A 26,356-nucleotide genomic window follows, 5' to 3' on the forward strand; every position below is an offset into this window, starting at 1 on the left:
GCCCCGCCCCGTAAGCTACTAACAATTAGGTACGAAAAAAAACTTCCTACTACGGACAGTAGACGGAATAGAACTATGAGTAATATTTGTAAATAATGTAAGAAAACCAGGTTACGATCCCGTATCTAATATAAATTATGGCTATTTTATTTATATACAATAAAAAGAGAACTAGTTCGTTTTAAATGGAAAAATATTAAAATATATTTTAAAAATACAAAACACGACGCGCCGACTCATTTTAATGGACCAAACAGAACAACAAGAATCTTTATAAATTGATATTTAAATGTTATTGTGAGTCAACTTTAGTATTTAATTAATGATATATTTATTCTGAGGTAAATAACCAAAAAATATAATTGGTAATGTCATCAAAACGACGTATGCACAACGAAGGTGATATTTCAAAACACAAGCTTTCAAAACTGTGCATAATAACTTGTTTTTTTCATCACAATTTACCCAATTAACGGACCGCTAATTATTGATTAATGAATCAAGCTCGAATTTACAATTAAGATAAGAAACATATACAATAATCATTAATTTAATTAAATGCTTGTTATTTACGTTTATGACATAAGCTACTTATACAATAATAATGATTTTTTATTAAGTTCTGCATGTGGTTTTTAAGATTTTTCTTTCATTTTCCTTGTTTAGTTATTTAACGAATGAAATTCCTACAAAGAAGGACATTATATGATTAATATGACATTTAATGCTTCTGGCTTAACTTTTTTCAATTTAGCGAAATTTTAGCTCTATTTTTTTTCGATTCAATATCTAAAGAATCGTTCCTACTAGTCAGGGTGAGGCAATTAGGAGTGTTACGGAGCAGTGGAACGTTACAGTGTACAGCCGAGCTCCTGAGTTCGACTCTTGACTGTCCAATTAAATTCCCTCGCGGAGACGACGTACTACCTGAAGCCACCGAAACAACACCATCTCGTAATTGCGTGAACCACTTCAAAACAAACCTTCGCTTTTTGCTCCGCAACTAACAATGGAATCATGTCAGACACTGCAAGAATTCTCCTTCATTTAGTTCCTTCACTATGTAGCCATTGAGTTGTTAATTAAATTCACATAACAAAACCGGCACTCACGATACTGTTTGAAGCCACCTTATTGTCTAGATATAAAGACTATTTCACCACGCTCGTAACTTAACTGCCGGTACCGATGTTGCTTCTTGTTTAATTACAACAATAGTGGTCCCTAATGAGAGTTTGCGTTAATAAGCACTGCAAAATGTAATCAACATGCCTCGTCGGTCTAATGAGCTGAGTTCCTGGCAAAAACAACCAACGTGTACGTTTCACTGGAGATTAATTAGACGTTGTACCTATTTGGTAGCTGACTAGCTCAGGTTGTCCCAGTCTTGCCGTAGGGCATCCGTGTAACGTAGTTTCATTACCTTGTGATTAACATTTTACTTAGAAATCGCAATTCGAAACTATGAAGGCAAACTACACTAAGGTGTATTGAAACTGCAAAGTGACAAAGCAGCTAGGCACCTTCGCCTTTCAAAACTTCTATTGATAAAAAGTGGTAAACGTCGTTAACTTAATAAGTACATTTGATTACGTTGTACCTAGCTACCCCATTAAAACTTAACGAGGGGCAACTCCGGGGAAAATAACTAACCCAATTTCCCTTTGCCGGGAAATCATTAAAAGTCTTAAAAGGGTCTTTTCATATATTTTTTTTACCCTGCAGCGTACGTACAAATAAACACATTTTTACATACTCGAACAAACAATTCTCGTAACGAGGTGGGAGCGTAACGAGCAGGAGAGGACGCGGGCGGCAGGCGGTGACCAGTGCCCGCACAGACCCGCTAATTGGAAGGATGTGTCCGGAAATGTGTCTCGTTACATGCGCCGGCTCCCAGCGCGCTCACTCGACTGCTACTCGCATTTATCAAAATTCGACAATCTCAAATGAAAACTATTGTTGCCGAAATACTTTTTAGAACGAAGTTCCTTATGGAACGATGCGGTGGGGTACCCTAACCGGGAAAAAACGTCCGTAACGTAAGATTTTTATTATTTACGTATAGTCTTAGTATGATGGCTATACAGTGTCTAATGTATAGTCTCCGTGATGACGGTTATTATTATTTCTATGATAGAACATAATTATGCTTAATTATTATTATTAATATAAATAACTGTTTCTTTGTATATTATTACTATATGTTTTTTTATAAATCATTTTGAATCAAATAAATTTGATAACTTTGTAAAGTATTTTTTTATCAATAAAAAAATCATAGCATCATCATCAAAAAAATCATACCTCGAATAGAACTTAAAATTAATATTTTTATAATAACGAACTTCGCTCTTATCCGGTGTCCCACGATACCACACATATTTTTTTGCTTTTTTATAAAAAATTAAAAGTTATTCGTGCTAGATCAATGACAACACAGAAGCTACATTACACCCATTCCCCAATTATAGGTCATATTAATTTAATAGACTTTCCAATTAGTGTTGGTAGCATAATTAATGGATGTATGCTGTGTTAGTGTCGGATACAATCTGATTTGAGACTCGTCAGCAATTACCAGCGAATACAAAATACGCTGGATTCCGCGTAATTGCTGAGAATATTACGGCACTGAACTTAATTGTTCTCGACTTAATTAATTAAGCTTTTGTTTGAAACTAACAGCAAAGTGTAGACTTGGCAATTCTAAATTGGATCTTGTAATTACCCTACCCTCCCTTTTGCCGAAACTGTCTACCTACTTTCAATTATGGGCCAAGCTTTGTTAATGAAATTAATATAATTGGAACACAATGTGACGCCTATTCTCATTCGTACAATCAATTACAGTACGATAATTAATTTAAAAGCAATTCGTACCAACACAGTACATAATAAGTTACTTTTAATTAATTTTGAAACAATCGTTTACCTACATAAATAATTTAATAATAATTAACTTATTCGATTAAAATTGAGAGTTCGATATTAAACTCAAATGTTGGCAGACGTCTCGGCTTTCTCGTAGTGGTGTCTATATTATGAGGAGGAGCTTATATTGTTCGAAATTAAAAAGTTTTTGTTGTATAGTAAAGTAAACTAACAATTTATATTTTAGAAACTTTTCATAAATTTGTAATATCTCCATATACTCCAGTAATAGTAGTGCTGTGTAATAAGCTAATAATAAGATTTAAGGATAAAATTTAAATTAAGTATAAGATTTTTATTCGGTTTTAACATATAAAACCGATTTTTCTTTTCGACCTGAACTCTGTTAATTACAAATAAACCATTGATATTTATTTAAGAAAATAATAAATTCCAAATTCCAAATTTTAGGATGCTTTGATTGAACTAGATTTTTTGAGTAAACTTTAAAAATATTTTGATCGCATAGTTTTACTATTTTATAATATGTAAACCTAATCTTTAATCTAATTTATATCAACAATAACTTCTAGATGCGATGTGTCCTGACAAAGGGTTCAATAAATTAAAGTTTAAATTTAAATATAATTTCTTGACTCGGTTAAATCCCCTTCTATTTAGGAACATATCGCATTCTAACAAGTTAAAGCGTTGCCCAATCAATTAATAGGATTAATATTTTATATCCAATTACGTCAGTTAACGACCATGAAATGCACTAAACAGTGTACAAATTACACATGCATGCTGTAACTTGGTGACCACAGTTGTCATATTATTTTCTCGTCCAGCATAATGATATATATTATGCATTTTAGTTTAGGTAATTAAGACCTGTTTTATCTACCCACAGAATGAGTATAATTACTGATTCTGAAAGACGTCTAGCTTTTGCCTCTGTGCACAATAACAAAGATAAAATGTTAAGCTGTTCTCCGCCAGTGTCGTTAATGATTATTTTGAAATGAATAATAATTGAATGTGTCGAAATATAAATACTTTTAATGGGCCGTTTTAAATTTACATTTTTATTGATTAAAAGAATACCGTTTCTCGTAGAAAATATATTATATAAAAACGTTTTTTTTTTTTTTCTAGATAATTTAGATGGAAATCTTTTAAAAAAAAAGTTTAGCTAGCTACCCGGTCCCGATTTTCTGTGGCTTTCTTTTAATCTTAATAATATTTCGCCCTTTAAGTCGGAGTTTCTTTACAACGCCGTGTGTTTTAACTTTAAAGTGAGTACCCCGATAGTTTTCTAAAATAAAGGTCCGTAACTCTTTATAAAATCAACTATCTGTCAGCTAAAGTTCGGTCAAAATTGGTTAAAAATGGAGTATAGCGGGTATAAACAGACAGAAATACATTGTTTTATGTTATAGGTATCGTTAATGCTTTTAAATGCTTTCAGTAAAAAGCTGTTATTTTAATAACAAACAGATAATCTATTTTTGTTTATTTGTATATATAAACTATTTAATAATTAAAAGATCAAATTAAAATACATTTAAAACAGTAAAATAGTTAATCCTAATGTGTTGAAGACAATGATTGAAAAAATCCAAACATCTAATAGTTAATTTCAACCAATTTATTTATAATTATATTTTTTAAATAATGTTTTAGAATACACTTTCTTTCCTACAAATATTAGTCTAGACTGATAACGGTAAAACTAAAATTTTCTAGGCAGCTTAATTACCAAAAACGTTACTGATCTCTACAAGTGATGTAATATATGTAATTTCAATCACATTAAACAGGAGTATGATTCAATCAAAGGCCGAAGCTCAACCGCGGCGTCTCCCAGGAACGCCTGGAAAACTATTTTTTCGATTTAATTTCGCGTTTGTTAAGTATTCGAATTTCCGGTCACCGTCCTTGTCGAACCCGTCGCTTGCGACGAAGAGCTCGACGAGCGAATAAACCCATAGATACAGCCCACTGAGTTTCTCGCCGGATCTTCTCGGTGGGTCGCGTTTCCGATCCGGTGGTAGATTCTGCGAAGCACTGCTCTTGCTACGGCCAGTATTAGCAACACTCCGGTTTGAGCCCCGTGAGCTCACCTCCACGTCAAGGAGAAGCTGAAATAGCCTCTCAAGGCTATCAGCATAGGTAGGGAAAAAAAAAAAAAATATCGAAGGGTGAAAGGCTATTTGGTTTAAGCGACATTTCGCTTAATACGCGACCTTTATCTTTGTAATTAAAGGCCCGTTTTATTTGGTATTAGCATCAACAATTCGATGTTTTTCTTCGATCAATAATTATTGATCTATACTATTATTGATCGAAGATGTTTTTATTTAAACTTCAATTAAGTTTATCTCATTCTAATGGCTGAAGAAGTTTGTTACGATATTTTTTCCAAAATTATAAAAACTTTAAATGCGAGAGGCATTTAAAGTAATTGCAAAAATCTCGCTTAAACCAAATAGCCCTCGATATAATGATATTAAATACGCGAGATTAAACCGTAAAGTGTTTTTTTATTATATTTACGATACGTAAAAATCGCAAATAATATTACTTTGACTACAACACAAATAACGTATGCAAAATATTAAATTAAATTAAAAGAACAGTTCGTTGAGTTTACAAAGAAATACAAGTAAAGAGGTTAAATATTAAAAAGTCGCTTTTAATAAGACCGCGATTGATATCTTAAGCGTGGATATTATGTTTTCTATACTAATATTATAAAGAGGAAAGATTTGTTTGTTTGTTTGTTTCGAATAGGCTCCGAAACTACTGGACCGATTTGAAAAATTCTTTTTCCATTAGAAGCCGACATTGTCCCTGATGAACATAGGCATACTTTTTTTTTTTTTTTTTTTTGTTTCATGTGTGTTTTAATGTTTCCGAAGCGAAACGAGGGCGGGTCGCTAGTTGTAAATATTTTACGTAAGACTTGCGATAAAAGAAACAAGTAATATCCGGTTGCATTATGCGATAAAAGAAACAATATTACTAAAGCTGATTATAAATGAATTGTGTTTAACGGAAACAGATAATGTTACATTCGTTTTAATTAAATTAATGTTGTAACGCGTTAATTAAATTTAAGAAAACATGCTCGTACGAATAACGAAATTTAATTAAAAAATGACATCTTAAAATTGACTGTTTGTACTGACCTTTACTCAAAGGTAATGTTGGGAAAGCAACTTTAGTATAGGTCAACGTTTACACGAACAAAGTCGCCTTTATTGCTGAAGTACAAAGAAGGTACTAAGTCTGGAAGTCGGTTGATGAGGACACGGGGTGGCCCCTCCCCGGTACCCTCCCGGCCAACTTTAATTAAGACACAATAATTAAAATAACAAGCGCCGGGCGTGGAGGCGCATCAGTATGCGAGTTCGTGGGGGCACATACGCGGGACACGTAACTACGCCGCGCCGGCCGGGTCTCGTTCGCTTCTATCTTTGTGTAAAATAAACTTTAATTTACTGCAAACATAAACCGTTCCTATAGTGTTGTGCATTATCCCATCCCACATATTGTGCATTATCATATCCCATATATTGGTTTCGATGCAGATTCGATTGCAATTTTCGTAATTTTTAAATGGATTTTTTTTTACGTAATTTAAGTGGTTCATTTCAGGAACATATTCAGCTGCAAGAAGAGGAATCTTTTTTCAACTTATAAAGACTTAAGCAGTCCAAAGTAGAATATGGTATCATACTAATACGGTGCAAATGTGGTTAAGAGATATACTTAATTGTTATAAACAATACTAAATTACGTACCTATACTCGTGGATCGATAGATAAAATTGCACTTTATAGTCTTATCGCGTTCTCAATTGAAATACATTATATGACTATATATTTAAATTATAATTAGGAAAATAAATAATCATTTTACAACGGTTTTACCATGTCGAACTTTTTTGTACAAAATAAAAGTTTTAAAGAACTGAATTACATCGATCTTTATTGTTTTTTAGCATCGAGAACATTTTTAAGTAAGTTGGCTTCAAATGACAGTACATAGTCAGCACACAGAGTACCTATGGAGTTATAGATGATAATATAATAATATGATTATTAAAATAAAACAGATATTGAGATTCTTAGATTTCTCGTAACTCGAAAATGGGTACTGAAAGTTTTATATGGCTTACAGCCACATCTAACGCACTGGATTTCTCATAACTGCTCATCGATAAATGTCCACATTCATATTATAAGGACTAATGTATGAAACTAAAAAGAACGGTAGGCAGCGGCTTGGCTCTGCCCCTGACATTGCTGAAGTACATGGGCGACGGTAACCACTCAACATCAGGTGGGCCGTATTCTCGCCTGCCTACAAGGGCAATAAAAAAAACCTATAACGCAAATATAGTATATGTTTGTCTCTTTTTAGTGTCATTTCCGTTTCATCTTAATCAATTTTAAAGTAATTTTAACTTCAAACCAAAGGAGACTGAAACGATTACATACATTTTTGGGCCCGAATGTAACGTGATGAAACTAATATGAATTAATAGATTCAGATTGATCAGTACCTTGCTGAAAATTATAAAAGTTTTCTCAATCTGAGAGCCGAGTTAATAAAGATTTAGTAAAAGTTAGGTTATGTTACAATCTCTTTAAAAGAGCTGAATAATAACTTATTTAAGCATAAGTAAATGTTTATTATATCCATTGGATAATCTTTTAAATGTCATATTATGAATGAATATCAATGATATATATCAGGTATGGAATGTGGAATTGCTATCCCACAATTCACACAGCGATCCATAATTTCAACAGTATCCAATGCAACAATTTCAAGTCAAACGTGTGAGCGATCTTCGGTGTCCAGTGTAGAAGCAATTCCAATTGTCGTACAAGGCTGGCAGAGTTGGAATCCGTAATAATAAAGCAGTGATCGTTGAAAATATAAAAACCGCCCGATAGATACACACTTAAAATGCGTCGAAGATACAATACGAGTAAAGCAGAAAAAACCAACAAGCGCCAAAAAATAATTGTATAATCTATGAACAAACGTCATGTCAGCTTACTGTCAAAGCTGTCATCAAAAATACAATCGATTTTAATCGATTTGAAATCGATAATCATATTACTTTGCTAAGTAATAATAGACTTTTTCTTCATTTATGTATATAATCGCAATTAAATCCGGCGCATACCGCACTTGTATACAACAAGTATAAATCGCTCATTTAATTACCTAGTGCAATGTTTTTCTTTTTATAATCCTGTAATCGATTAATTAAATCGATCACACCGTTATACCGACAAAAACTAACTTTCTCATTTTTCTCCGGTCCCAGAAAGAGGATTGAGGTGATTTTTTATATTCTTATATAAAAAAATATGACAAATTTTTTAGACTACATTTCAAGTTATTACATTTTTGGCCCACGATTTTCCGTCTCCTTCGTCAACGAATGTAAAATGTCGTTTCTTTGAGTTATTATTGTGTTTACATAAACGACATCTTTAAAGTGTTGCATTAAAACGCAGAAACTATTTATCGAACCCGTTCTCGAAGTTTGCTGCTTAAGGGTCATTCCGTGAAGCATGTTTGTAATTAATTATCTTAGTGGTATTAAAGCGCTAATCGCTTTGTCTCAATAAATTTAAAGAGAAAATATTATGTAAATTCTTAAAATATTTGTGGTTTCTAGAAAAAACGATATGTTAGATTTAATTAATTCATTCATTCAACGCCCCCCTTACTTATACCGTAGTGTTTCAAAATCGTTTCTCGAAAAAAATGACGCATCTAACGTTTACACTCAAATATATATTACACGTCATGTGTGTTTACGAAGATTAGTTACGCTTATGTTTTTACTGAATTGTATGCAATAGTTTGTTTAGTTAGTTGTTTTTTTAATATTGAAATTAAATTTACTGTTTCTTTTAAACTATTTAATGTAATGTCGTTAAAACAACAAAAATGCATCGCCTGCAGCAAATAAAATCGGTATAATTGTAAATGTAATCTGAGACCTTAGAACTCATATCTCAAGGTGGGTGGCGGCATTTACGTTGTAGAAGTCTATGGGCCCCAGTAACCACTTAACACCAGGTGGGATGTGAGCTCGTCCATCCATCTTTTTTCCAGCATTATTGTGTAGCTACGTATAAGTGACCACGGATTGGTAGGTGCGTCATATTGGATGATTCACAATTGTTAATTTACCGAAATTAAAAATTATACATTTTTGGAAACATTACATAAATAGTGACATTTAATTGCATTGAGGGCTTTAAGATTTTTAGGTAGGTAGGCCACAAGTAATCCAAGGTCTATAGATCACTGCTTGATAGAGTACCCTGTTTCTAGCTAAGATAACAAAGATGACGAACTCAAATATTATTTTATAAACAACGTCCTCATTAAATTATTTATTTGCGACCTGCATTCAAAATAATGAGCACGACAATCTTATAATTTAAAAACAACAGACTCACTATCAGAGCTGTTTGATATAATAAAATTATTGGACTGATTATAAATTTGTATGAGAGAATATAATTAAACAGATTAATTACTATGCACTAATTAGTTTCGCAATAATAAATTTTATTTAATGGAACCTTGCGTCAGCTTGTTATTGTTACGAAGTTCAGAAGAAACATTCTTCTTTAGATAATATCGGAGCTACTTTATTGTTAGGTATTTATTTATTTATAACACGTGACAATGAAGATAAATAAAAATACATGATAAATCACTCACGTTCTTTACATTTTCGCTGATCATCGCGAGCCGTAAACAAATACATAGTGTTGTGTAATTTCTGAGTGATATTATTTGTGCAGTGCTTAAGTGACTGAATCATACGAACGAAACCTCAAAAAAATGCAAATTTGTAAAATGAATTTGATGACATTAAAAGCAAAAATATAGAGATAAATATTATAAATCGTGTCTATGCAAAAATGTATAGTAGCCATTTGAAGAGAAAATTATATTTTTTTTTACTTTGCCGCATTTTAATTCAATTTTTACCATCCAAGCCGTGCTTTCCCGACGAAGATATTATGTTCGCTAATTTAAAAAAATACAATCAAACTTGATTTGAAGTTTTATGGCTTGTAACATAGCTTTCAAAACCTTTTTAGTTTATGCTGTACTTTATTTATGAATATTAAAATAAATACACGAAGTGATCAATACGATCATATATGATAACTTATTGTAAATAATAATATAAAATACCTTTTTTGATCGATCGAGTTTCTTTCAAAGAATTATCCTGTAAAACTCCAGCACTGTTAGTCTTTAATCCATAAAAATCCCAAGTTAAAACACACTTAATGAATAATCACTCAACAAAGTCACTTTCAATTAAATAAAATACGAATAAAACGGACGTTTTCAATCTGAAGCTTGCTTCGGCAAGTTAAATTGATTTCTCGTCTAATTAAACGACAAGAAAATGTTTACAGTTTGCGAACAAGTTCGAGTTCGAATAAAGTTTGATAATGGAAGCAGACGAAAGAACACGTACTGCAAGCACAAACATTCGCGTCCGAGTGAGCCGAGAGTGCGCGAACGACATGAGGTGGCGGGAGAGGGCGCCCGTCGGGGTGGCATGGAACAACACTCTAATATAATGACAGGGTCGGAACACTTTAATACTCTAATTGAAAAAGTATACTCTAACAGCTTTTAAGTATAATTAAGGTTACGCTTCAACTTTAAAAGATTTGATACAGGGTTTTCTGTAAATTGGCACGGAGTGTGGTTGTTTTATGGTGACTTCATTTTATTATAAATCAACAATACTCGTCAAAAAAAAAATCACATTGCTAAGCCTTGTTGTAGTTTTAAAATCTTGTGACATTCTTCTCAACATATAAACCGAATTATCTGTCAGCAATGTTAGTTGTACAAAAAATATTTCTTAGCGAATATAAAATGTGTTCCATGAAAATAAAATTATACAGTGAACAAATCGATACGTAATAAAACTAATCGGCAAGAACATCACGTCCCACCGCCGCTACATAGGTAAGAAATATCACAAACACAACATTGTGAGTGGATTCTGGCCTAAATTCAATTCCACCCCTTTTCTCGGCACCCGTTTGAGTAAGAAACCAATCTTCTTTACATTCCCTTGTCGACAAATTTATACTCCTCCATATATGTCCTCGAAGGCCATTGTCTTGTTTCACTCGGGTGCGCGGTGTCATGCTGGAGGCCTCTGCTTCGTTAATTATTGAAGCGAGTGTCCAGTCGCGGTGACGAAAACGATAAGTGTATGTCTGATGTCGGAGAACTGTCGTTGAGAATTTAATTTTCACGGACCGCCCGCCCTCGCCGCCATTGTCCGCCCAGTATTTCATTACGGCTCGAGCTTTTCTATTAATAAATCACTCTTCGCTTGCGCCGTTTAATTACGTCCCGGATCCGGCCGTTTGATTACACTTTCATTGAACATCTAATTAGATGTGCAATCGCCCCACCGCAACGGGAGCGACATGTAGGTACTATTTGGTCTTTAACAATTAGAAACGGCTCATAGGCCTCTACAACTAAACTGAATGAATGGTCATTGTATTAAAATGACGGTTGCATTAATCAAATCGTTCTCGACACCGATATTAAGATACATTGATGTTGAGTTTCTAATAGAAGCATAAACAATTTGATTTTTTAGTAATTTCATATTTTGTGAAACAGCAACATAAGGCGAAGTCAATTATCTGCCGCTACCGCGTTCCTTCGAGGTCATTACTTCCTAACTCCATTTGATTTTTAAATGTATTACATCGAGCGCTAGAAGCTGAAAGCCGTAATTAAATAAAATAATTTAATAGTTGCGTTATTTAGTGATATCGCTAGAACTAACACCAATCTTCTTTTTGGACACGTTTCAAACGCAGTACATATTTAATTGGTTAATTTAGGCATTATTTTAATGACGCTGCAAAATAAATTATTCACCTCACAAAGCTGTTGTAATGTTTATTTTGAAATCGGATTTTAAGGAGTTCGTGCGCAATAAGTAGTTGGCTCAAGACCTTTTTTTAATTTCCTGACTGGCGATGGTTGTAGCGAGGACGCGGCCGGCGGAGGCGCGGGCAGCTTCAGCGGCCCACCCGTTTAACTTATTGCCACGGTTAACGAGAATACGCCGTTGTGTGCCGGCAAAATTGAAGGATTTACTTCGCGTCCCTCCTTTATTAAACGTATTGCACACTGGGCCGATCGCATGTGTGCGTGCTCCTGACTATACACACAGTACGCCGAAATTACATTTCACATGAGTCGTAATAACAAGGGCGAGCGTAAATCACTAGCATTATTAGTTTCTCCCGTAGCCGGTGCCATTTTTCATTTTGTATTGATGTGAGAATATTTGTTTGGAATTCACTACAAGAATTACGATAGTTTTAACACTATATGCTGTATTTATATTTCCGGCATTGCTTACATCCATGGTATAAGAAGCGGCTTGGCGGTGTTCCTGATATTTCTGACGTCTATAAGCCACGATAACTACTCAGCATTACGTATACCACCTGTCTACAAAGGCGATAAGCCAATACACTTATTTACTGGTGCTAGGACCTTTTGTGCGTTCGCGCGGGTAGGTACCACCACCCTGCCTATTTCTGCCGTGAAGCAGTAATTAATGCGTTTCGGTTTGAAGGGTAGGGCAGCCGCTGTAACTTGAGACTTGGGACCTTAGAACTTATATCTCAAGGTGGGCGGCGCATTTACGTTGTAGATGTCTATGGGCTCCTGTAACCACTTAACCCTGGGCTCTGAGCTCGTCCACCCAACTAAGCAACAAAAAAAAACCTTATTTATTGAACCTAAAAAATATCGATATGGTTAATTTTCTACTAACTACTAAAAACTACTAGAAAGATATTTGCTTTGGTCCGTTGATTACGTTACCGTTGCTTAATTTTTAAATACCTCTCAAAGGAAATAGGAAAGCAGAAATGTAAAGTTATGATTTTTAGGTTTAATTCTTACAATTATTGTAGCCGTCGACGTTTGTTTAAATAAAAAATACGGTTTGATAAAATACACGATGGGTAATGTAAAATAAAACAACGTACTAAGCTAGCAAGTGAGGCTGCGCGACTCAATGTAACCGGACTTCCCGTAAGCTAAGCGTATCGCTTAAAGTTTCGCAATATACGCGCACCCAGTCCGTCCTTTATTAAAAACTATTCTCACATTTTTAATTAAAACTTGTGTTCCCCTCACTAAAACTTTATTTAAGCAATAAAGGCGGCGCAATTAGCGACGCTGTCCCCGCCGGCGACTTCACCTACTTTTCCTTTGCTTTAATGAGTGTTTTTTAATAGAGCCAGAGTCTGGTGCAAGTTTATTAATTTAGTTTAAGTCGTGTCATGGCACCGACCCGGCCGGTATACTTCGCCTTCCCATGCTGCAGCAATAATTCAGGTTATCTTTATATTATACTATTTTTACCTAAGCTCCTATACAATCTACGTAAATAAAATAATATTGAATACATAATTGCTTACGGGGTTTTTGGGAGTTAAATTAAATCATATTTAACGGCGTCAAATACTTACATGACATCTGAAATAAACTATACATATATTATATGCCCCTCCGTGCGTCGTATTCCTCCGTTCTGAGGTTCTGACTTTTACTGAGCACTTTTGTTAGGACTATGTTCCTCCATTCACTCCTGTCCTCCGCGCAGTGTATAGCGACATTAATGCTGGATTCCAAGGTCGTCTTAATCTGATCGGACCAGCGCAAGGGACTACGCCCCGTAAGCCTCTTTCCTTCCCCTTTGCCGGTGATGAGAAGTCTTTCGAGATTGTCACCCTTTTTCCTCGCAACGTGACCGAAATACTCTAAAATCCTACGTAGGCAAATGTTTCTTTTATTTTTTTATTGCTTAGATGGATGGACGAGCTCACAGACCACCTGATGTTAAGTGGTTACTGGAGCCCATAGACATCTACAACGTAAATGCGCCACCCACCTCGAGATATAAGTTCTAAGGTCTCAGTATAGTTACAACGGCTACCCCGCCTTTCGAACCGAAACGCATTACTGCTTCACGGCGGAAATAGGCGGGGTGGTGGTACCTACCCGTGCGGACTCCCAAGAGGTCCTACCACCAGTGATTACGCAAATTATAATTTTGCGAATTTGATTTTTATTACACGATATTATTCCTTCACCGTGGAAGTCAATCGTGAACATTTGTTGAGTACGTATTTCATCAGAAAAATTGGTACCCGCCTGCGGAATTTGAACACCGGTGCATCGCTACATACGAAAGCACCGGACGTCTTATCCTTTAGGCCACGACGACTTCAAAAAGTGGAGAGTCTTAAGGAGACTCCTGGTTCTTCCAGGATTGATGCGTTTGTCCGATGTGCCGTCCAGGGAATCCGCCACATTTTCCTCCAGCACCACATCTCAAACGCGTCTATCCGACTTTGATCAGCCTTCTTCAGAGTCCATGTCTCCGCCCCATATAAGAAAATAGAGAACACAAGACTTGTTACAAGTTTACGCATTGTTTTTATATAAGCTTACGAAATTTTAGGTAAGCTTATAGAAAAATATCGTACATTCGATTAAATACTCCCGCGCGTTTAATGTAAATTAGGGCCGCTTCATAAAATTATAATAGCGACGTGGTCGTGTTAAAACAATAAATTAATCATGTTCGCGAGAAATGCTGGTGTTTCCCGAAATGTATATTACGATTCCAAAGTAACGATCGTTGTCGAGCAACGAACTAAAAGCCTGAATGACGCGGTGCGCCCCTCGCGCCCCGCCAAGTGTTCCGGCCATAATTACATTCCCGTGTCTAACAAATGGAGAATCGGTGTTGATTTGTGTTTAGCCGAGCACGAGCCACGAGTTGATGCGCGCGACCCGTGCTCTATCTGTAGGTTCACCCTTGCCGGCCAGCGACCACGGAAATGACCCTGCCACAACTCAATTTACAGCAGCACCTTTGCGTGCTAATACCCTAATATTTGTGTACAACACAAAATATTTGCATAACTCCAAACATTTGCAGCAAGAACACAGTTTTTGTAATGTCACCATAATGCTTGCTTGCTTTAATTCTAGAAATTAAATTCTAAGCACGACTTGTGACAAAAACAATAAGTGTAGTGTAAATAAATGCTTCCAGTATATCTGAAGGAAACTTTCAATTCTAATAATTAGATTGTTTAAAATCTAATCATTACCCAAAATTTCCTCGCTAACCGATGCTTAATGAAATCCACCAGTAATTAAAATAACGAACGTTCAAACTAATCGCAAACCTGAAATAGTTTCGAGGCCGGTAATTGCGCGCATATCGGCTAAGTGAAAAACGAAGCTCGGTCGGGCCGGCCTAAAAGCTTTGCAACAGATTGCATCAACACACGGATTTTCCATTACGCGCTAGTTCTTCATTACCACCTCCGAAAGGTTAGAAACGAGAACGTTTTAAAGCGGTTGGCTGTTTGTGTTTCATTCAGTTAATCTAATTTCACTCGGTTAAGTCAATATTAATTTAACGAGTCAAATCTTACTTACGTCTTTCCATTAGAGCAATAGTACGTCCTAATTAGGCCGTCCAAAAAGTTTTTTTCAATTGAACCGCAGGCCGTGTACAACATAATATTGTTACGCCGATAACAGTAACGCCATCTATCGTCGAATAGTTGAACGAATATCGAAGAATCTAGTAGCACCTATAACGCTCGAGAAGTACAACGCCATCTATTGTCAGATAGCAGAAACACAATACTAGAAATGTGTGGAATATTCTCGATAATTCTAGGGATGTGGTATCAGCTTTAAAAACGTTGCAGAGATGGCACGCAGTCAATCAGTAATCGGAACTAATCGAAGCGAAACAGCGAACAGATCACCTGAAGCGAAGCGGAAGAAGCGAATTGAGAGTTTTAAAGTGTTTGTTGAGTGTTTTAAGTGTTCTAAGTGATAATAGAGTATTAACTTGTTATTCGGTAGAGTTTTTTATTTATCCCGAACCCCAGCGCGTAACAATATTTTATGTATTTTCCTACCTGATTAGGTATTATAGAATAGCCTAAGGGGCTATTCCAACCTCACGCAGACCGGTAGGTGAGCTCACGGGCTCAACCTGAGACTATTGCTAACACTAGTCCTAGCCAGAGCAGTGCTTCGCTGCATCTACTACCGGATCGGAATCGCGACCCACTGAGAAGATCCGGCGAGAAACTCAGTGGGCTGTGTCTATGGGGTAACATAATGTTAATCCCGTCACTCACCTTGAGACATGAGTTCTAAATCTAAATTCTCAAGCAAAATGGCATAAATAGGCTCACAATACCTACGCCTTATCATTAGTCCCCTACGCCTTATCGCCTTATTACACAAATAAAAAAATGGGTCACGTGTTAGCTACGTACCTATTTGTTTTTAAAGCTTGCGGCATTTGAACGCCGATATAATCCCATGATGCGTGTAAAATAGGCGAACAAGTATGTTTCTTTATTGCCAATATTAGTATCCCAAATATCCCAAGGTGTAGTCATTTTTCAATTTTTTTTAATACAGTGTTTCCCACAAAAGTTAAAAGTATTATTAAAGTGACTTTAGTGTCCACAATGTAGATCACGTTAAAAATGTAAAAACTTTATCGTTATCAATAGTTTCATACAAAAATCAATTTACCAATTGTTTCAACTGTTCGATGACAGCCCTGATTTTATACAACAAAAGTGCCGTTGGCCGTTCATTCATTTTAACGCGTCAGAACGAGATCGTTAATAGGGAATTCGTTCAACTAATTTCAAATACTGAATATGACAAAAATGCAACCTTATTACCGGATAATACAGCATAAGCACAGACTACTAAATAAATAACTTTAAGGCTCGTAAACTTCTCTTAATTTTAACCTTATCCCGATGAATTTTAGTAAATTTCTCATTTTCTGCAAAGACAAAAGAAACTGTTTGATATGCCGACACGGCCGGAACGATTGGTGGTGCCAACGAAGTCCCTCAAAGGCTCGAAACTTGGCGGCATTTATGTCACGTAACTAGAACTATTAGTGTACTGTGACTCATTGATAATATAACTAGAATACCACCACCTTCTTTGAGACATGAGGTCGAAGTCTCCATTTCTTCTCACCTATCTTATATTTGAAATGTATATAAAAATGAATGCTATTCGTTAATCTCGCTAAAACTCGAGAACGGCTGTACCTATTTAGCTAATTTTGGTCTTGAATTATTTGTGGAAATCCAGAGAAGGTTTTAAAGGTAAATAAATATGAAAATGATCGGAATTAAATAAAAATAACAATTTTGTTTTTTATTTGATGTGTCTCCCATCGGACAGATTCCTTTTATTTGTTTTAAGTTTATTTTATACAAAAGTTTAGGTCTTTTATTTATCGATTGAAGCACTACGAAGTCTGCCGGGTCAGCTAGTTTGAAATAAGGATTTGTGACTATCATTAGACACTAGTAGGTAAGCTATCTGTCCGGATCGGGGCTAAATTTTGAGTAATTAAATAAATAGTACGAGTATGCACGACAAATCATACCTCATGGGTTTGTACCTCAGTGTATACACATATGGTCGTCAGTGTGTTTATCTGTATATCATCTGATGTCGCATGTTCCATTTTTAAGACCGGAGAACCCGTTAGATTAAGCCGGCCGCACTATCGTGTTTGTGGCATTTTCATATTGCTTTCAACTTCCGAAAGCAATCCCAAGTAATTACATTCATTAAAATTTGATGAACAAAAATTAATTTCAGTATGCGCACTCAATTTGTACGACCAGTATTCATACGTTTACTTCCAATATAAATTCACATCTTTTGATGTGTCGCCAACCTTATTTTCTACTACCAATCATATTACGGTACATTGCGTAAAACATAATTCAAGAGCTGGCAGATTAATAGATTTTTCTTTATGTTCAAGTACTCTTTATTCCGAAACTATTTATTTAGGAACTTTTTTCATCAAATCGACTATTCTGAAAGAAAGCTATCTAAAGTTCTCAGCTTGATATGCCCTTTGTGGGACACCCTGTATCGCTGAATCTTATTTTAGAAAACGAAGAGTAATAAAAAATTCAACAATTCGTAATTCGTTAGTTAAATAAAGAAATTCTACAATTATTACCATATTTTGCTGTGCCTTTTACACAACATAAGGCTTAGTGCAGCAATTATCAGCCACCGTTGCTTTAAGTGATTGCGAATTCATGAAATAAGTAGGGACTCAATAAAGCTGTTAGTGTTTGCTCAGCTCAGCTAAGATATTATGTTTTTTTTGCGACTATTTATGATGGTCGTATTTCATACATATTCGAGCATCGGGAGCTTTACGCTCTGTATTCTATGCATATTTAAAAAATCTTATTATCACAACATTCTATCACATACCCATTGTCGTCAGCTAAAGAAGAGATATCGCTTCCTGGCGACTTAGATTTCTTAAAATATTCTATTAGCAAATTTCGGCGATTTACCGTTTTCTAATAGGCACTTAATATGGTTATGAGTCTACGAGATAGTCCTAATAAAACAAGACATATTATGTTTTGCAAAGGCCATCTTCGGGGCAGATACCAATTGCTCATTTTCGCGTAGCATGCGAAACAGGGTCGTTTCTGCAAGACCCACACTGGCTGGCAACGAGTCGTTAGGGTGCTCGTATATCCTCGGATAACCGCGAATATTGGCCGCGCTAACAATGTGCGTCTTTATAAGTTTTTAACGAGCTCGGACGGTATAAATTATGTGTGCGGCGAGCAGTGGGTCTCGTTATCTCGCTAACGGCGCACTAGCGGAAGCTTAATGTAGCGAGAGCTTTATTGTGGCCACTTACGGTGCTGCGTCTTTTCTGGGTTATAAAGATCTCGTGCCACTGTAAAAATTTAAATTACTTATCAATCTATAACATAATATAAACTCTGTTCTTATTACTGTATTATTTGGTAAACTAACATAGTTTTGAGAAATTCCACCGCAGTTAATTTCTCTCCTGAAATGATTCATAACCACGTGTTATCGGCCCATTGTACTCTTGTACTTAAAGTTTTGTTATTGTGTTTATTCTATTGTAAAATAACGCATATTCTATTCTTATTTACAGTGGCCATAGCAATCTTAAAATCATCAACCAAATTCAATTAATAAGCTAACGAAATTAAAAATTCCGTAAAAATTCAGTTTGAAAAAAACTTCAAATTTAATTTCCGTTAATTTGGAAATAACTTACATAATTGAGAGTCAGTAGGTCGTAGTAAGAAGTTTTCGACATTTAGAGTACATTATATTGCTCATATTCACATTCGTAGTACCTACTTTTGTAATTTTAATTACGTAATTGCGTTGTATTTTTAATTACCAGTTTCAATTGCCACTACCAGTTACCTGTAAGAAGCAGTTCAGAAAGATACTAACCACTTATCAAAAATTTGTGATCTGTTGAACATTTTCACTGTTTTAATAAGTTTCAACTGAAGTTTATTAATGTAGTTGCATTAGTACTGTTATGTCGATAAGAGCAACGCGATCTGTCGTCGAATAGCAGAAATGAATAATAAAAGAACTACTAAAATCGAGAGAGCGCTCGAGAAGTACAGCGCCATCTATTATCAAATAGTAGAAACATATATCGAAACTACTCGACCTGTCAGGAATGTTCTCGATACTTCTAGGGATGTCGTATCAATTATCAAAGCGCTGCAGCTAGTAATCGGAACTACTCGAAGCGAAACAGTGAACGGATCACCTGAAGCGAAGCGGAAAAACTGAATTGCGAATTGTAAGTGCTCTTTAAGTGTTCTAAGTGTTAAATAGAGTTTTGATTTGTACTTCGGTGGAAGTTTTATTTATCTCGAACCGCGTTTAAGGGTACATAATATTAAAATTGTAAATTAAAGTCTGCATAGTCCCGATACAATTTCATACCAAGTTATTCAAAATATTATGATGTAGGAGGTAAGGTTGTTCTTTATTTACTCTTCATTTTGGAGTGGGGAAGGCCGTTTCACTTTAAGTGGAACTATATATAATGTGGAACTATATATAATATACTATAATATAATGACATCAAACACTCCAGACAATGAAAGACTTAACTGCGTTTTCTGTAATATAAATACGAAAACAACACATAAAGCACTTAATATATTTATTTAAATTAATATTTTAAACAATATTATTATATTAAGTAAAATTGAATTATTTCTCTTCACTGAATGAGCTTGTCCAAGAAAAATAATTTTAAAAATAAAGAGGTTTTTCTTTACATACATATTATATTACACATAGTTCATACTTACATACTTTACTGGTGGTAGGACCTCTTGTGAGTCCGCGCGGGTAGGTACCACCGCCCCGCCTATTTCTGTCGTGAAGCAATAATGCGTCTGAAGGGTAGGGCAGCCGTTGTAACTATACTGAGATCTTAGAACTTATATCTCAAGATGGGTGGTGCATTTCCGTTGTAGATGTATATGGTCTCCATTAACCACTTAACACCAGGTGGGCTGTGAGCTCGTCCATACAGATAGGCAATAAAAAAAAAACCTACATTTTCGTGGTCACGACGACACACTATTACAAATTATTCTAAACTTCAAAGAATCAAAAAAAGCGAGTTTTAGCTATAAAAGCAGTTTTGATTACGTCTCCAACTAGAAAAAAACCGAAGAACGGCATGCATGCGATTTAATATTTCAAAATTGCACAATAAAAAGGCATTAATTAATAATATGTTACGCATACATTAAAAGTGACAGCGATGAGAGTGACTAATATTTAAAAAGAAGTTAAACGGTACTTAATATATAATTATATGTATATTGCTATTGTGTACACTGTGTTTACAAATAATATAGTAGCTCTTTTTATTTTTTTGCTGTTGTTATGGGATTCTACTCATGTTACAATTTAATGATCTTGTTTAAAAACATGTTTTTAGTAAAAGGAACAGCACAAATTGATTAATATAGCACGTTGGTGGTGTGATAGTAAGTATCATTTCCTGCTTATTCCTACCAGGAAGCGGTAATGCCTTATAATTTTCGGTGCCACATAACAACGAGTGTACCGTCAGCTAGTCCACCAACCTACCGCTAAAAACATAATTATGCTTATTACGAATATCCAATTTATTGTTTAAATACTCTCGCAGAACCCTCAATCCACTCACCGCGAGCTTTGATTAAAAAACCCAATTAAGATTACGAGGTTTTTATTCCAATTCTAATCAAGCAGTTAATTAGGATTTAGCGTAAACGATTCCCGGTTGCGCAGAGAACAGCTACAAACCGGTTTACATATAGATTGAATAACGTTTTAATTAAATAAAAAAAATCATTAAGATTATACATATTTTTTTCCTTTTGTAGTTATAAAATAATATTGGACAACAATGTTTTTAAACAAGTAACATATACTTTAAAAGTTAGAAAATATTACGATAATAATAATTTGTATTGTATTAAATTTAAAATGAACTACATTCGTAAATTCTAATGGTAAATTTCACTGTTGCTTCATTAAATGTCAAGCGCTGATCACTAGTATTAAACTCTGTAAGCATGAACTCTTATAAGTGAAACTGTTAAGGTGGATTTACACAAGCCGCACACATATCCCACGTTTTAGGAGCGCTGAAGTAACAAATCAATATTTGGAGTGAGTGCTTTTTCGTGCTATGGAGAAGCTTTTATCTGGACAACGGTCGGGTGGCGGCACAAACAGCCAAAGGACGAAGACATTTGCTTTAACATAACAAGATCTCCTCACACAATGTAATATTACGACCTGTGAGATTTAAGACAAACCACACAAAACATTAGTCTCTTTCACAATAGTATTCCTTTACTTTTTAAATTACAACATTAAATTTATTTGTATTTTTTATGTTACGAAACTCTTCGTTGTTGTAATTACTTTTATTATTTAAAGATGTCTTTGAAACCATCTGGAATGAAAGGACAACATCTGTTGAAATTATTCATATTTAAAAACATGTTCTCACGGATACAAATTTAATATTTATGATTCGTTAATTAAGTAATATTGGAGTCTACGTACAAGGGAAACATAATTAGGTTTAATTAAAATACGAAAAAAATAACAGTTAATTAACATTGCCAATGGGGTGGTGTGGTTCAACCAATGCGGACTAAGTGGAACTTTACCGCAAGCGTTAATTATTATCTGCTAGGAGTGCTCTTTGTTTAGTTGCCAACTCTAAATTAGTTTTCGAAATGGATCATTCACACCCCGGTACACCCTTTTACCCCTCAAAACCACCCCCCTACTGGTAATTGGAACGTTCCAAGATGACACTCAGCTGACTCAAATCAAATAACGAGAACCACCTACGAAATTTGTTTATATTACTTTTGTATGTATGTTTTTGTGCTCTCACCAAATAAAAATCTTGACTAAATCTTTATTACAGCAACCTCTTAATAATAACGTACTTAAATATGACGGAAAAGTACCTAACTTTGATTCGTTTTGTTTTGTTTCAGGCACTCTGAGATGAACGTAAGCACTTATCTCAGAGTTCCTGCATTAAGTCGTCAACAATTAAGGCTCATTAAATTTCATTAGTGGAATGGTCCCGGTGCGGGCGGGCGGCGGGTGGTGGCCGGCCCGTCGCCGCTTAGACGGATAATCTCCAGCTGTCAGCCGCTAATGCGTTTTAGAGTACGTAATTTGAACCGTCGAGATCGGCGGTAATTAACGGCCGCAATTAAGTTAAGTGATTATTAGTAAGTACAGGCGAAAAACGTTCAATGCACTTGACATGACGAGCGCTACAAATATTGATGAATATCTCATTTATCTGATTGCTCTGAATCTCCAAGCCATGTTTACTTTAAGTAGTTCAGTTTAAATATCGAATAAATCCCAATAGCTACAGCTTATTAAATGGACCCGCACTTAATACTAAGCTGTCTAATACATGGCGTTTGCCAAGTTGTATGAAGTGGTGTCTAATCGAAGATCGTGTTGAGTTTGAATCGATATATGAGTAGGCTATGTACACGCACAACGAGCTCACGTATCATGTGGCGTTAGGTGGTTACCAGAGCCCATGTACATCACAACGTCACCCATCTTAAAACATAAGATCGAAATAATCGCTGTTGATACCTACCCTCGCGGGCTTAGAATACTCTTTAAAGCCAGTAAATGCCTATTGGTAACTTATACTCAGTGAGAGAACGCCGTTGCCGATTCTCCAATGAATCTCTTAGTCGCTTTTTACGACACCAAAGATGATGGTCTTATGATGATATTTCAATTTTAAATATGTATTTGTAAGTAAAATACCGTTTAAAAAATGTTAAACCTACTATAAGCATAATTACATATTCAAATATTAATAAAAATGCTAATAACGAGCATTTGATTTATTTGTTTACTTGGGTTGTGCTAGAAACGTTTGAAATATTTCAAGCTCCCAATAAAACGTAATTTAAGTGAATATTCACAAGAGAGTAAAGTGATGGCTTAACGTCACTTCAATTTGTGTTAGAAATATGTGTGCGCGCCTCGAGTAACCCGGAGACAGGGGTAATGTATTCCCATACATACATAAGTGAAAACATTTTAAGAAGCTCTACGGACCCACTGCATCACCCCCGGGGTTAGGGCCTAAAAGCACTATCTCAGAACCAAAGCCTTACAACTCTTCTCGAATTCAACTTACTTTTCTCTGTATAGGTGCTCGGGTATTTTAAGCGTGAATTAATTCGTTTTGATACTTTGCGATCTTCGAATGCTTCAATAAAATTTCTTTATTTAATAACCATGCACTATACTGGTGGTAGAACCTTTTGTCAGTCCGCGCGGGTAGGTACCACCACCCCCCCAATTTCTGTCGTGAAGCAGTGATGCGTATCGGTTTGAAGGGTGACGCAGCCGTTGTAACTATACTGAGACCTTAGAACTTATATCTCAAGTTGGATGGCGCATTTACGTTGTAGATGTCTATGGGCTCCAGTGACCACTTAACGCCAGGTGGGCTGTGAGCTCGTCCACCCATCTAAGCAATAAAAAAACCCTTATTTATTGAACCTAAAAAATATCGATATGGTTAATTTACATGATGATCACGTTTGTTACAATATGCGAGTAAGAGATTCGGCGGTGAATAAGCGGCAGCGTTCTCTGAGTACTAGTACCAGCGTCCTACGATCGCCTACCAGTAGATAGTGGTGGTATGACGTATGTGAACCGGCACGGATAGGCACCACTATCTTGCATATTTCTGCCGAGAAGCAGTCAAGCGTTCTAGTTTGAAATGTCGGATAGTCGTTATAGAATACTATTGAGAAGCGTTTGTTCATAGCGGGCTCCGTCAACGGTTTTACAGCAAATGAGCCGGGTCTTCCTTCATTCCACGAACAAATAAAGAAAATAAAAAAAAGGTCTATTGCCCCCGAAGGAGATCTAACAACTCGAGAGCAGCTGCTTCGCGAATGAATCTACTACCGGATTGGAATCGCAACCCGCCGATAAGATCCGGTAAGAAACTCAGCGGGCTGTTGCATGGGTTAGGCTAGACGTCGAACTCTTTGTCGAGTTCAACTAGTACGGTTACCGGGGTCCCTAGGCCTACTCCTACTATTAGAGCTGAAGGCGTCTAAGGCAAGGGCTACCTGGCGTACAGGATACCGGGATCAAAAACTTGTTCTGAAATTTTGAGGTATCAGTAATTGTGATCATTGGGCGGACACTAATTAATATAACGAACTATCTTTACCTCAAACACTTGTGCAAGATGTTAAGAAACATAGTAGGTACTTCAAATAAATACTCATAGAATGATATACAAATCTTAAGTAAGCCAGTTAATCAAGTATTAAAACTGTTTAAGCGAAGTATGACACAGCGTAAGTACGTAACGAATTCAAGTTTAGTGCCACATAGGATTGAAACTCCTTAACCGAAGCTGCACCGGTCTCCAAGACCGGACCGCATTCTGGGTACTGAGCCAATTGACTAAAACCAGACTAAAAATACGATTTTTTACTAAAACAAAATATTCAACTCATTTCACAATAGCAACGAAGAGATCTATAGCAAGTTACAAATACCCATACATTCTTTATATTTATTTATTACCTCGCTATAGACTATTAAATTAATTGAAAAGTTTTAGAGTGTAATTCCGTCTTCGCGGGCGTCAGGCGTCAGTTCGCGCCCGCGGCGGCGCGGCGTGGCGGAAGCGAATCTCGATGTTTTGTAATGGAGCTTTTTAAAATGGAAGTCGAACTTTTGTCAGACACTTTTAGCCGCGCCGGAGATACATTTAAGCTTTTTAACTTTTCCACTCCAGTAATGTATCCCGGCTTTCGTATATCTGTAGTCGAGGTGTCACATAAGTTTTTTTTTTATTTACTCCATTGAATTGAGTTGGTAAGTTTCTATTCCAGTTTAGTCTTATTCCATCCAGAGTGATGAATACGTAGAAGTTGTTCATTTCATTTAAAATTGTTACTATAACGTTTGACGGAAAGTAAACAGTTAGACCGGAGTAAATTAATATTGCACTCGTAACTACTGCCTCATTTCCTGGAGACGCAAACGTAAATCCGCAATGAGATGAACCCATCAATAATTAAAATAAGGATCAAATAAGTCATCTATTTCAACATTTTAAACTTCGGATGTACCTATGATTTTTTATTATTAACTACACGTGCACCGTGGTTTCACTAGACGTTGAAATTACTATTCAAAAAGAGCGAAATATTTTCCGGTAGAAAAGCTTGCCTTCAAAGGTGTCACTGTCTGATCCGTAAACCACTAGTCATATCACAAGCTATTCCGATCCGGCAATAGATTCAGAAGCCGTGCTCCTGCGAGGGCTAGTATTAGCAAGCCTTCCGAAAGGTGAGCTCACCTATAAAACCGAGCGTAATTGGAATAGCCCCTTAGGCTACCAACTATTAAGTAGAAAAATAATATATGGCAACGGTAACCTTATTTATGTCGCTGTTCGGCTCATAAACTTCTAGTCTAGTCTATGCGATGATAGATGTAAAATCTACACTATGTATACATATATAGTACTTACGTAAATTCGAACGAGCGCCTTCGTTGTCAAAGTAGTGGTTATGCCAAACTACTTCGATCGGATAGTTTCAGATGTCTCGTGAAGGGTGTGCTTTTGTTTTATTATATAGATTTGAAGTTATGAATTTAGAGGAAAGTTATTATGAAGACGTTATAGTTTTTATCAACAATGGCGGCAAATACGTCACAGGTCCCACCCGTTGAAAATTAGTGGTCCTTGCGTTTGGTCAGACGTAATGCCAAGAGCTCAATAATGATGCTACCTTTCTCCAGATATTAAATAATCTCTTTGAATATCAATTGAAGGAGAACATCTCACAGCAACTGTGGACTTCCGAAAAAAGGATTGGTTGTTTAAGAA

At 35.7% G+C, this 26,356-nt stretch overlaps 2 protein-coding genes across 3 annotated transcripts in view; one reads left to right on the top strand and one right to left on the bottom strand.

Annotated features, from left to right (window-relative positions):
• Window positions 1-10,462, bottom strand: part of LOC114245319 (LIM domain only protein 3) — a 53,357-nt gene extending 42,895 nt beyond the window's left edge. The window contains exon 1 of one of the 2 annotated variants that reach the window (XM_028177452.2): window positions 10,126-10,462. The gene's annotated coding sequence lies outside the window, so the exon portion shown is untranslated. The remainder of the gene's footprint in view (window positions 1-10,125) is intronic. The other variant, XM_028177451.2, reaches the window with a different exon arrangement.
• The window catches only part of Xpc (DNA repair protein complementing XP-C cells homolog), an 86,898-nt gene that overhangs the window by 38,159 nt on the left and 22,383 nt on the right, over window positions 1-26,356 (top strand). The window contains exons 2-3 of the mRNA XM_089732385.1: window positions 22,437-22,614; window positions 24,290-24,441. The gene's annotated coding sequence lies outside the window, so the exon portion shown is untranslated. The remainder of the gene's footprint in view (window positions 1-22,436; window positions 22,615-24,289; window positions 24,442-26,356) is intronic.

This window comes from Bombyx mandarina, chromosome 13, assembly GCF_030267445.1.
Source record: "Bombyx mandarina strain Sakado chromosome 13, ASM3026744v2".
Taxonomy (NCBI): domain Eukaryota; kingdom Metazoa; phylum Arthropoda; class Insecta; order Lepidoptera; family Bombycidae; genus Bombyx; species Bombyx mandarina.